The following is a 12,497-nucleotide window of genomic DNA, read 5'->3' as shown; positions in this document are numbered from 1 at the left end:
GCAATGATTTGACTGGGGGCTGCAAAAAATTTTTCAAGCTCCTACGTCTCAAACCTCCACCATGTCAGTTTATAGCCAGACAGACAGTAAAAATGAAGAAACCCTGGCTCTGAAGCAACCTCTCAGGTATTTCTGGAATTTCCAATAAAACACCTGGCTCCCCTTGCTCTTGTTGGCAGTGTTTGCACAAAACAACACAACATACCTCTATCTAAATAGCTTTCTACTCCAATTTAATTTCCCACCATTGATATCATTTCCCAGCCTTGATACCACCCCTCACTTCCAAAGTCTCTCCAGTCATGGCTGCCACTAAATTAATCCAGCATCTATATAAAAAGTCAGAGGTTAGGGACAGACATTACACATAAACCAGTCTAAGTGATGAGAATCTGGTTTAAACCTGTAACACAGTAGACATTCAGTGCACATAAACTAGTTTCAAAATGGCTGAAACTAGTTTCAGGTAAACCTGGTCGAACGTAGTATCAGACTTAACTCTGATTCAGCTCAAACTGGTTTATGCAATGTCTGTCCAGACCCCTTCCTCATTTAAGTTAAACCAGACTCCCCCAGCATCCCAGCATGCTCTCTAGACTGGGCTCTCTGCTCCAGCCCAGCCATGCTGACCCCACCCCTGTGCTCCCCAGCTGGAGCAGGGACAGGCAGGGGTGGGGGGGCTGGCCAGAAGGGTTTTATTCCCCCCTCTCTATCCCATTGGCAGGGACCTGAGCCAGATCTGACAGGTGCTTCCCCCTCACTGCTGTAGCAGCAGGACACCGTGGACCCTGAGGCAGAAGGAGGAGGTTTAGTCTCCCTTCCACCCCCACTGGCAGCTGCATCTGCCTGCCATCACCACTGTGCTCACTCCCTGCAGTATAATAGGCCCCTGCTGTCTCCTCTGCTGGACAGAGGAGAAAAAAAACCCATCCTTGCCTCCTCCCCCCAAGGGGTCCTGTCTGGCCATGCCCCCACCCTGTCACTATAGTGGGGGAAGCCCCTGTCATAATGTTGGGGATTGAGAGCCCCTTCCTGGTGGGGGCACTGTGCTGTAGTGGGCTGTGCCTGGAGCAGGCTAGAGTACTCCAAGGCCACTGTGCTCTGCAGCAGCTCTGCCGGCCACGCAGCATGGCCCGCGCCAGGAACAGGCTTGTGCTTGGGGAAACAGGGATGGGAGTCTGCCCACCGCTCTGTCTGTACCCACCACTTGGGCTGTACTGAGGGCCAGCCCCCTCCACCACTGAGTACACAGCCAGTTTACCATGTCTCCCTAGTAAAACCACTATGAAGGACTTGTTTTGTGGGCAATCTTCCCAACCATACCACCAACAATTGTCTAAGACAAGAGACACTGAATAGTGCTGCAAAACCTTGATTCCAAGAAAATTCAGACAAAATTAGACAACTGGGAAGGCTCCAGACCCATATACTGTTCATAGGAATGAGTTGAAAACATCTAAACACTAGGCCTGTTGAAGGAATTTTATTGGGTTTACTGCGATAAATCTTCTCTACAGGCACACAGAAAATACCTGTGGGGAAGAGAAGGCAGGTGGACACTGCCAGGGCTACTAGAAAACAAGTGCTTCTTCCCAGCTGAGGTCTGTAAGTGATCACCAAATGAGCAAAACCTCAAAGCTAGGCCATTACACTGGTATGTATCAATCTTTGGGATTAGCTAATGGAACTCTAGCTCTAACCCAATATTTGTAGCTGCTCCTTGGCTGGTCAACTTACACAGGTGTGGCTCTTTTCCTAAGACTCTCTAGACCTTTGGCCTATTTTCTAAATCCACATTTTGACCCCTAGCTTGGTTTCTAGTTTTACAACCACAGCCCTAACCATGAGGTTAGACTAGCTTCACCCTAATCCCCTTGCAGTGCTCAGTCCTTCCCCTGACACTGCCAAACTATCTCTGACAAGTGATATTGCACTTCAAGGGCTTAATATTTCCAAAGCAAAAATATCAGCACTATCGTTAAAATATTTCCTTGGCAGGAATCTATCCTGCCCTGCTAAAGTAAAATACTCTACAAGGCTGTCAGTAGATTCAGAGCATCTTCCAGGACAAAACTTAAAACACTCGCTGACAACTACAACAAAGCACATCTTCAGTTACCAAGCAGTGCTCCCTCCTTCCTCAGTTTGAATAGGTAAATTACCAAAGAGAATATCTTGTTCTCTGCAAAATACACACCTGGTACACAGGCTGTATGATAGGCTAAGGGGAAAATTTTTGTGGCAGTCACTTATTAAAATACTGCCAGCACATTACAGCTTGGGACACATGCACCTGCATGTTCTAAAGTCACAACCCTCCCTATTCTTCCCCCCACTCCCCCAAGTGCCCTGAACTTCCAAAGACAGAATATTACCATTGCTTGAGGTTTAAAAAAAAAAAATCTGGATTTTTGGGGTTCTTTTATTTGCATTTAAATGATATAATAAATGGCATGTTCTCAGCTATAACGATGAGCTAAATAGGGAGTAGAAATTATTATAATAAGCAGACTCACTACAAGAGTACAATATGGATCCCATATATCAAATTATAATTTAAATACAATTTTACAGTAAGTAGCAAAACCAACAGAAAGAGAACATACAAATCAAAAAGAGTTGTAGGGTTCCCTTATAATCGGTGCTAAAAGATTTTCCAAATTAAATCACTCGTGAAGGAACGTGCATTCTAGGTCTCAAGCCTTCAGCGGGCTTAAAACAACTGAACAAATTAGAGGATATAAACAGGATTTTAATATTTCATTTTTGTTAAAAACCAGAGTTGCATTTATGTTAAACATCATCTGTAAATCCTACCCTTTCTCCTTAGCTTGATACAAGTATCAAAAAATTACAATGTTTGTGTTAAGCCCCTTCCAAGATTACCAAATAGGATTTTAAAGGCTGTACAAACAATATTAAAATATATATGAGAAAAAGAAGCCTGAGGCAAGGGGAAAAAAACTCATCTACTGTACCAGAAGAAGCAAGCATTGTTAAAGTGATGCAATAACATTTTTATTGCTAGAATGGATCAGGAAATATGTGGGGGTGAGGTGGGGGGGGGTTAAAGGTGTTGGCAAATTGTGTTTTTAACCTAAACAAAAAGGTTTAGCCTACCAGTGACCAGATTTTTAAGGCTCTGTGCACCACTTTGGCTATAGTATCTTATTTTTATTTTATTTTTTTTAGCCACATGAACATTAAAGGAATTTATTATAAAAAGGCCAACCCATGACTAGGGGAAAAAAACTTTTGCACAGTTCTTTGAACAGTACACAATTCTTCTGCTAGCTATGATAAGCCAAGGAGTTAAATTCATCATCACTTAACAGTGCATTAAAGTTATTTTTACTAAGGAACACAAAAAAAAAAAATCCATTTCTTCCCTTACTGTAAGTTTGGGGCAATATATTGTTTATGGAAAAAATGTAGCTTGGCTACATGGTTCACATGGAATCTAAGAAGCAAAAAAAAATTACCAGTTGGCAGATTCACATTCACATGTGGCCAATTTGTTTATCTAATGCAAAGACGGTCAAATGTTACATGTGGGCTGAGTGCCTCATAGAGCTCTATCAGGAGGTCTGTGCCTATCCCCAGAATCCTCATTTTTTTATTCTAACTAAACAAACAGCAAATCTTGAAATGCCAACAATGAGAATACTTGCCATTAATTCAGTAAATATTTGTTCAGTTCCAAATATTTAAATCACAATGATCATACACTTGGAAGAAGCTCATCATTAAAAGATGGAGATTGCTGCAATTTTGAATATTTAATGCCATTTAAAATGTGGACCTCAGGTTCCTGATGATCAGTTAAACAGTCTCATGTAACTGCAAGCCAATAAAAAAAGGCACAGGTTTCTAAGTGGTTTAAGTGCATCATACTTGTAATTATTAGTATCCAGCACAAAAAGGTGTAACCTGGCATGTTCAGAGTTTGAACAGAAGCAGCAAACCTGATCTAAAGCCATTAATGTAAACTGAGTAGCATTAAACTACCCTCATCCAGTAGAAGCATGGAATTGCACACAAAGTAGACTCCTTCATATAGCAGACTCATTTATAGACTCAAAATGTTTACAACTATACCCAAACCTTTGGTAATTATTTTTTTTGTTATTTTGTTTCTTTTGTCTTGGAGCAGAGAGCAGGACCTAGATACTGTTGTACTGCAGCCACTACAGAAGCAGCCTAGAGAGTATTGTAATTATGCTAAGGCAGCCGTGGATATGGTCCCTGAAACCAAATGGAGCAAGTTTTGACCTGCAGTTGATGACAGTAAATCAGAACAAACAGAATTGCCCCTAAAACCCAGCTGAGATCAGGTCTTCATTTAGTTAATGCTGTACAAAGATGACCATGGCATTATATCTTGTACTCTTAAAAAAAAAAAAAAAAAAAACAGAGATTGACAATGCATGAAAGAAATTAGGTATGATGCCAGTTGAACAGATAAGCACCTGGGACAAAGAAAAACTAAGGCACTTACCAAAAGTGGCAGGAAAAAAGTGAGACCATCTCTCAAGTCTCCACTCAGTGCCTCAACATCTAGAGCAGCATTTCTGAACCCATAGGTCACAAAGCAGAAATGGGTCACAAGAACATTGTAAAGGGTCATGGGGAGGTCCCAGGGAATCATGTGGTTTCCCTGTGCAGGCTGCAACATTGGCAGCCTGCATGGAACAGGCATGCAGCCGGGTGCGTGGTGAGTATGCAATGTTGTGAGAGCAAACCCGGGAGCCAGAAAGGGAAGGAGAGAGGGGGGGGTTCAGATGCAGCAGCCTGAAATGGGGCAGGAGGGAGAGACTGTGGGTTGGGAAGAAATGCTTGTGGGTCAGGGCAAGCTGATAATTATGCTAATGGGTCCTGGTGTGAAAAAAGGTTGAGAATCACTGATCTAGAGCATCCTTCATCTGTTTAGATTTATCCATATTGTTCTCTTAACAGGAAAAGATGACTAGGTGAATGCCTAGATGACTAGTAATAGAATACAGAACTTATCACTCCCACCATCAGTTTGAATGAGAGTCATGTTTCCTGGGTTATAATGACTAGTAATTGCTGTAGACGCTTGTTTGTTAGGAACTGCAATGAGACCACCAAGGTTATTTCACAACAGGCCATCATGGCAGCTCAGTGGTCTATGTGACAAGAGCAGGTCATCAGATTGCAGTTTCTAGCTAACAATTCCATACATCAATAACCTACCATCATAATTAGCACTTGTAGGAAATCCCTGTTGGCAATTTCAGCAGAGGTGCTGTGGATATAAAAAGCATAGAAAATGAACAGTGATCCCTCTAGAACTATGAAAAAGCTGCAGCTGGTTGAAGCCAGACAACTTTACTGTAGAGGGCAAGCATCTCTCAAGACCTGTATCTTCACTCAGAACAAAAAAGGACAAAAAGAATTAGCATTTTAATTTCAAGAGAAGCATGCATCACACTGACATAGTAAGTATGGCCACCAAGGCCATTTAAATAATAAAAAAAATGATTTTTTAAAAAGGAAAAATGTAAACTGAAGCTTGTTTGTTTAGCCCCAGAGTGACCTCAATCATAACACCACATTAATTTTCAGCACTTGCTTCTCATTATTACTTGCTAATTTTAGTTCTTCCTCATGCTGGTGCTGGCATCCGAGTACTGAGTGTAGCAGGATGGAGTCCTGGGTCACCATGCACTCCCCTAGGGACCACTTTAGTACTGTGCCAAGCGTTCTCTAAGCACCCTCTGAATCTCACCCGCCATGTCTTTGATGTTATGTATTTATTGTAGGGAAGCTGCCCTTCGTTCCCTTGGCTAAGATTTCCTGCTATGTGCCGGACCCGCCTCAGTCTCTCTGGCACTTGGGTGCTCTACAGCCCTGCCTCGCTCTGCATCCTGTTGACGCTCTGTCCCTTCAGAGAGCCCAAGTGAGATGAGACTGTGAAGTCCCACCTCACGCTGCCCCTCATGGTGCTCAAACGGTCACTGCCCCTCTCTCTAGGGCTTCTCGCTCACCCCGAGCCTCACTGGCACTCAGGTTCCCTATGCCCCCTTGTTCTGCCTTCTGGGGTACTCGGGGTCAGCCCTCTCCCAATACTGCACCTTTGCCTTGGCACTCGGGGATGATGCCTCCCCCTCTGCTGTGCCCTTATGGACGCTCTGAGTCAATGCCCTCCCTGCACTGTCCTTTCTGGCAGTCTGGGAGGCACACTCCCTCTGCTGCACCCTTTTTGGCTTCATGGTCACAGCCCACTCTCTCTGGAGCTTCTCAGCAGTGCTGCCCACTCTCTCTGCGGCTGGGGGCCACACTCTAACATGGTTTCCTTATGAGGCCTCCTCCATCCCTATAGCCTTGCCCGAACCTCTGGTCTAACAACAACCAAAACACAAGCCAAATTTCTTACCTTGCCAGCCAGCAAAATATACATACCCATTCCTATTTGGCCTTAGCTAGTGAGACCCCTGGCAGACATTAAAATAATGGCACAACTGGGATCTGAGCAATTTTAGGCCCCATCCCAACAATTGTGTTCTGTCATGCCACTTGTGCATGGCAAGACCATGGTGTTTGTGATGAAGCATTGAATACCCCAGATCCCCAATGTAGGACTGAAATGGGACCCCAGGATTCCCCCAGCCCAGTCCCACTGATCAGGCTGTGGACAGCTGTATCCTAGACTCTGGGTCTGCTCAGTTCAGCATCAGGATCAGGGTTCAAACCCTGGGATTAGGCAAACCCTGGTCTCCCATAAGTGAGCAACTATGACTGGTGCAGCCCTGGATCTGGGATTCATTCAGTTTAAGGTGCCATATAAACCACGTATGATGTTCTACATTGTATGTGGATTGTCTTTGGGACTGGTTTGCCATTTTATGACTATAAATTGTGAGCTTTCATCACCTATTGCAAGCATTCACCAGCTCCTTTTCGGGAAACAGCAAAGCATTTAAGTACTGAATTCTTTTTATCTACTTCTGCTGGGGCTATTCTAGGGAAAAAGACTTTCATAGGCATCACAGCAAGTAAGGAGAGGACAGTGGTAATCACTGAGAAGAAAGTTAACAGTTATACATAGGAGTCGATGGGATTTCAGTTCTCCCTGCCCTCCCCACCCCCCATGAACAATGAAATATTTTTTTCATTTTGCTCACTGATTAATTTAAATGTCAAATTACCATGTTTCTTTTTTAAAAATTGAAAATTTAGAATACAGCAAAAAAATAAGAAAATATCACTAACTTTTAACTTAAAGAAGTATATTAAATGGGTAGATTCATTATTGGACACTGCAATAAACAATGAACATATACAAATCATAAATTTTAAAAAAAATAAGTTTTAATTACTTTTTATGTACTACTTGCCACTTTACAAAATGATGCTGATATTACAAACAACGTATGACTTCTGTGCTAGGAACAGAGGTAAAATGGGACCCAGCTAGGGAAACTCTTTGCTTATACCCTTGCCCCATGACTCAAATACTGTAAAGACTCCTCCACAAACTGCTCCAAAAGTAGAAGGACCCTATTGCTGTTTTTTCCTCCTGCCTGACTCTGCACTGTAGTCAAAAGAATGCAAAGAGGAACCAGCTTGACACTCCTCCTGGTATAAACAGCTACAGAAGCGAAGACAGCTACAGAGAAAGGTGGGCAGCCTACCAAGAACCAGCTTAGCTCAAGGTCCGTCACCTGAATTCAGAACTGAGGCAGTGCAGACCAATGGACAGGGTATTCAGGAGGCCAGGATTGTATTCCTGGCTCTACTTCTGGCCTTCAGGGTAGCTTAGAGTAGATCACTTTACCTCCCTGCCCTTCAGTAATCCTGTGATTAAATGTGGAAAATACTACTGATATCCCTTGTGAAGCACTTTAAGATCTCATGAAAAGTGACAAGTGAAAGTTAATTATTATTAACTTTGCAGGAGAGATCCACTATACACACCCTAGGGACCTGAGAACCCAGGTGGTGCCACCCTGCCTGTCACCAGGTGGACTTAGGGGGTGAGGGGAAGGAACCCAAGGGAGCAGCTGTGGAAACAGTCAAAGCCCTTAGATATTCAAAGAACTCTGTGCAGTTGTGAGTGGACTTTCTCCATCTCACATTATTTGGCTGTTTATTCCAGCCTTCTCATAGTTTCATAGTAGTTTCATAGTAGGTAGGGTCGGAAGGGACCTGAGCAGATCATCAAGTCCAACGCCCTGCCGTGGGCACGAAAGAATGCTGGGGTCAAATGACCCTGGCTAGGTGATTATCTAGCCTCCTTTTGAAGACCCCCATGGTAGGAGCCATCACCACTTCCCTTGGAAGTTGACTCCAGATCCTGGCCGCCCTGACTGTGAAATAGTGCCTCCTGACATCTAGCCTGAATCTACTCCCAGTCAACTTGTGGCCATTATTCCTAGCTGCTCCTGGTAGTGCTTGTGGGAACAGGGACTCTCCCTATCCATTCTGCTGTCACAATGTCTTTACTTCAACATATTCCAAACCAGCCCCTTTAAACCACTACTTAGGATCATCTTGGGTTCAAAATTTAACTTAAATGGACACACAAAATACAGGAAATATAAGTTACACAACATCTCCTCCCCTTATACTCTCTTTTACTTAGAGGACAGAGGAGGTACCATTCTCTCTCTCTCTCTTTCTCTCCTCCCCTCCCAATTAAACAGATTAACAATTATCTTGCTATTTTTTCCATCCATCTCCTTGAACAAGTCTCCTGTTCAGCACCACTCTTATCCTTCACTTGTCCATCATTTCTCTTTTTTCCCCCCATTGCAGTCTCACACCCACACACAGTTTTGTGCAACTCACGCTCATAAAACGGCAGTCCCTCAAATTTCTAATTTCCTAAAACACCCTCTTCCCTGCTGCCCTGACCAGTCCATTCCCAGCACCTTCATATTCTCTTGTCCTCTCCCATGCCTTCACACAATGTGAAGGGACCACAATCTTTCCTGACAGCATCCCAGCTACTCTGCCATCTCCCAACTTTTCCCAATCTTTGTTGAAGAAAGTTTCACTCTACTCTTTAGACAGACAAGGTTCAGACCAATAAAGCTACAACCTAAACCCCAGTCTACTCCTTAAAAGTTTGACATTGTTATGTTGTGATAACACTTAAAACTGCCTAAATACAGTCAGACTCTCATAAATATTATGGCAGTAGGTAACACCATAGAGACAGCTGACTGAGTTTAACAATGCCCCTGGCTTCCTGTTGCTTGGTCAGGGGTTCTCCACCATCAAGACGGGGAAGACAAGGTCAGAGGAAGCCTTGGGCTGCCAAATGAAGCAACACCCACAAATACAGCCCAGCCTAAACTGACGAGTGCAATATATACACAGGTAAGCAACGGGGGCCAGGGCAATGCTGTGATTAGGGGGCCAGTGCACACATCCTCAGGAGGCCTCAAATGCCTCTACACAAACGCTCATAGTATGGGAAACAAGCAAGAGGAACTTACCCTTTTGCTAGCTGACACCAACCCAGACATAGTGGGGCTCACTGAAACGCGAATGGACAGTAAATATCAAGGGCTATTGGAGGGATAAGACAGGGAAGAAAGGTGAGGGGCGTGATGCTCTACATTAAGAAGGAATACACATCCTCGTCAATTAGCAAAGAATCAGAGGAGGGACACTCTGAAGTGCTCTGGGTTAGAATACAAGGCAGTTGAGGGGGAAGAGATTTAACAGTGGGGGTCTACTACAGACCACCCAACCAAGGGGAAGAGCTAGACCGGGAATTCACCAAGTCAGCTCCCGGAGGTAGTTAGGTCAAAGGACGTGGTGGTCATCATGGGTGACCTGAATTTTCCAGACATCTGCTGGGAAGAGCAGTCAGCCAGGTCTGACCACTCATGTAGGTTCCTAGCCAAAATGCAGGACCTCCATCTAACCCAGGAGATGCACAGCCCCACCAGGGGAGACGTCTTGTTGGACCTAGTGCTGGCCACCGGCGACAACTTGGTGAGGGGGCTGTGGGTGCTCAACCACCTGGGCGATGGCGATCATCGCCTGCTGGAATTCACCATCCAGCGCAAGATGGCAAAGGCCTGCAGCAAGGCAGCAGCCCTAGATTTCAGGAGGGCGAACTTCAATGAGCTAAAGAAAATAGTCGGGGAAGCACTGAGGTCCCAGAGGGAGCCAGGTGTCCAAGAAGAGTGGTTGCTCCTTAAGGAGACGATCCTCCAAGCCCAAAGGGAGGTAATCCATACACGGATAAAAGGGGGCAGAAGGGCGCAAAAGCCCCCATGGCTCACCAAAAGCATCTGGGAATATCTTCTAGCTAAAAGGGAGGCGTACACCCAATGGAAGGGAAGGGCCATAACCAGGGAGGATTATTCTGCGGTTGCTTGGGAATGCAGGGAGGCAGTCAGGAAGGCCAAGGTGGAGATGCAACTGGGACTAGCTACCCAGATCAAGGACAACAAGAAGTCCTTTTTTAAATACATAGAGGGCACAAAGAAGGTTCCGGGTAACATGGGGCCCCTGCAGGACACACTAGGAAATATGGTTGTCACACCAGATGACAAAGCTAACATATTTAACAATTTCTTTGCCTCCATTTTCCTGAGCAGGGACCGGAACAGCCACAACCCCTCTGGGCCCTGCTTAGACCCCAGGGGAGGCGCATCTAGGCCAAGGGTTAGTGAGGAACTAGTTAGGGAACTTCTGGAGGGACTGGATGATCAAATCAGCTGGTCTGGATGATCTCCACCCTAGAGTACTGAGGGAATTATCTGAGGTCACTGAGGGACCCCTGGCATGGCTTTACGAGAACTCATGGTGCTCTGGTGTGGTGCCAGAGGACTGGAAGAGGGCCAATGTGGTTCCCATCTTCAAAAAAGGGAGGAAGGAGGACCTGGGGAACTATAGGCCAGTTAGTCTTACCTCGATCCTGGGTAAGCTTTTCGAGAGAATTATCCTGGCACATGTCCACGAGGGGCCAGCAAGGGACATTATGCTTAGGGGCAACCAACATGGGTTCATTAGAGGCAGGTCCTGTCAGACCAACCTGGTGGCCTTCTACGACCAGGTCACCAAATCCTTAGATGAAGGGGTAGCAGTGGATATAGTCTTTCTGCACTTCGGAAGGCCTTCGACACGGTCTCTCACCCCATTCTCATTAAGAAACTGGGGGACTGTGGTGTCGACACCTACACAGTCAAATGGGTCACCAACTGGCTGGGGGGCTGCACCCAGACAGTGGTGGTGGATAGTTCATTTTTGACCTGGAGGGATGTGAGCAGTGGGCTCGGTCCTCGGTGAGCATGTGGGCAGTTCCCCAGGGCTCGGTCCTCAGGCCCACACTGTTCAACATCTTCATCAGTGACTTGGACGAGGGGGTAAAAAGCACCCTGTTCAAATTTGCTGACAACACTAAGATGTGGGGGGATGTGGGCACGCTAGAAGGGAGGAATAGGCTGCAATCAGACCTAGACAAATTATAAGGGTGGGTGGATGAGACTAGGATGGGATTCAACACTGACAAGTGCAAGGTGATACACCTAGGGAAGAAGAACCAGCACCATACCTACAGGCTGGGGAACTCCCTTCTCATCAGTGCAGAGGCAGAAAAGGATCTTGGAGTCATCATTAATGCCAAGATGAATATGGGTCGGCAGTGTGGGGATGCAGTCAAGAAGGCCAACCACAACTTGTCATGCATCCACTGATGCATCTCAAGCAGATCCAAGGAGGTGATCCTCCCCCTCTATGCGGCACTGGTCAGGCTGCAGCTGGAGTACTGTGTCCAGTTCTGGGTGCCGCATTTCAAGAGAGATGTGGACAACATAGAGAGGGTCCAGAGGGGCATGAACGGGAGGCAGCAGGGCGGGTCCTATGAGGAGAGGCTACAGGACCTGAACCTATTCAGCCTCCACAAAAGAAGGCTGAGGGGGGATCTAGTGGCCTGTTACAAACTAGTCAGAGGAGACCAGCAGGCACTGGGGAAGTCCCTGTTCTCCCAAGCACTACCAGGAGTGACTAAGAATAATGGTCACAAGCTGGCAGAGGGTAAATGCAGGCTAGATATCAGGAGGTGCTACTTCACTGTCAGGATGGCTAGGATCTGGAACCTACTTCCAAGAGAAGTGTTGCTGGCTCCCACCCTGGGGGGTTTTTAAGAGGAAGCTAGATGAACACCTTGCTGGGGTCGTTTGACCGCAGTACTCTTTCCTGCCATGGCAGGGGGTCGGACTCGATCATCTGCTCAGGTCTCTTCCGACCCTACAAACTATGAAACTAAGATACTTTTCATGGAGTATAAGGGTTAGAGTTGCTTCCTGCTGCTATTTCAAAAACTGCCATGTACTACTATAAGTCTGAAGAAAGACCTCCTCACAGAGAACAATACACAGAAAGACAGTGATCTCAACAACCACAGGATGGAAAAACCAGAAACAAAGGACAACACTGAAAATCGGTAGTACTTAAATCCATATACAAGGACCTACCTAATGGCCAGAATTTCAAACCATACTGAGCACCTG

The 12,497-nt window shown here is 45.6% G+C and overlaps 1 protein-coding gene across 24 annotated transcripts in view; it reads right to left on the bottom strand.

Moving 5' to 3' along the window:
- RIMS1 (regulating synaptic membrane exocytosis 1) overlaps positions 1–12,497 on the bottom strand; it is a 564,390-nt gene that overhangs the window by 515,547 nt on the left and 36,346 nt on the right. The gene's annotated exons all lie outside the window — the stretch shown is intronic.

Source organism: Crocodylus siamensis, chromosome 1 (genome assembly GCF_052110815.1).
Source record: "Crocodylus siamensis isolate JL-2025a chromosome 1, ASM5211081v1, whole genome shotgun sequence".
In the NCBI taxonomy this organism is placed as follows: Eukaryota; Metazoa; Chordata; order Crocodylia; family Crocodylidae; genus Crocodylus; species Crocodylus siamensis.
The sequence above is the reverse complement of the archived record's forward strand: the minus strand, read 5'-3'. Positions and strand labels throughout refer to the sequence as shown.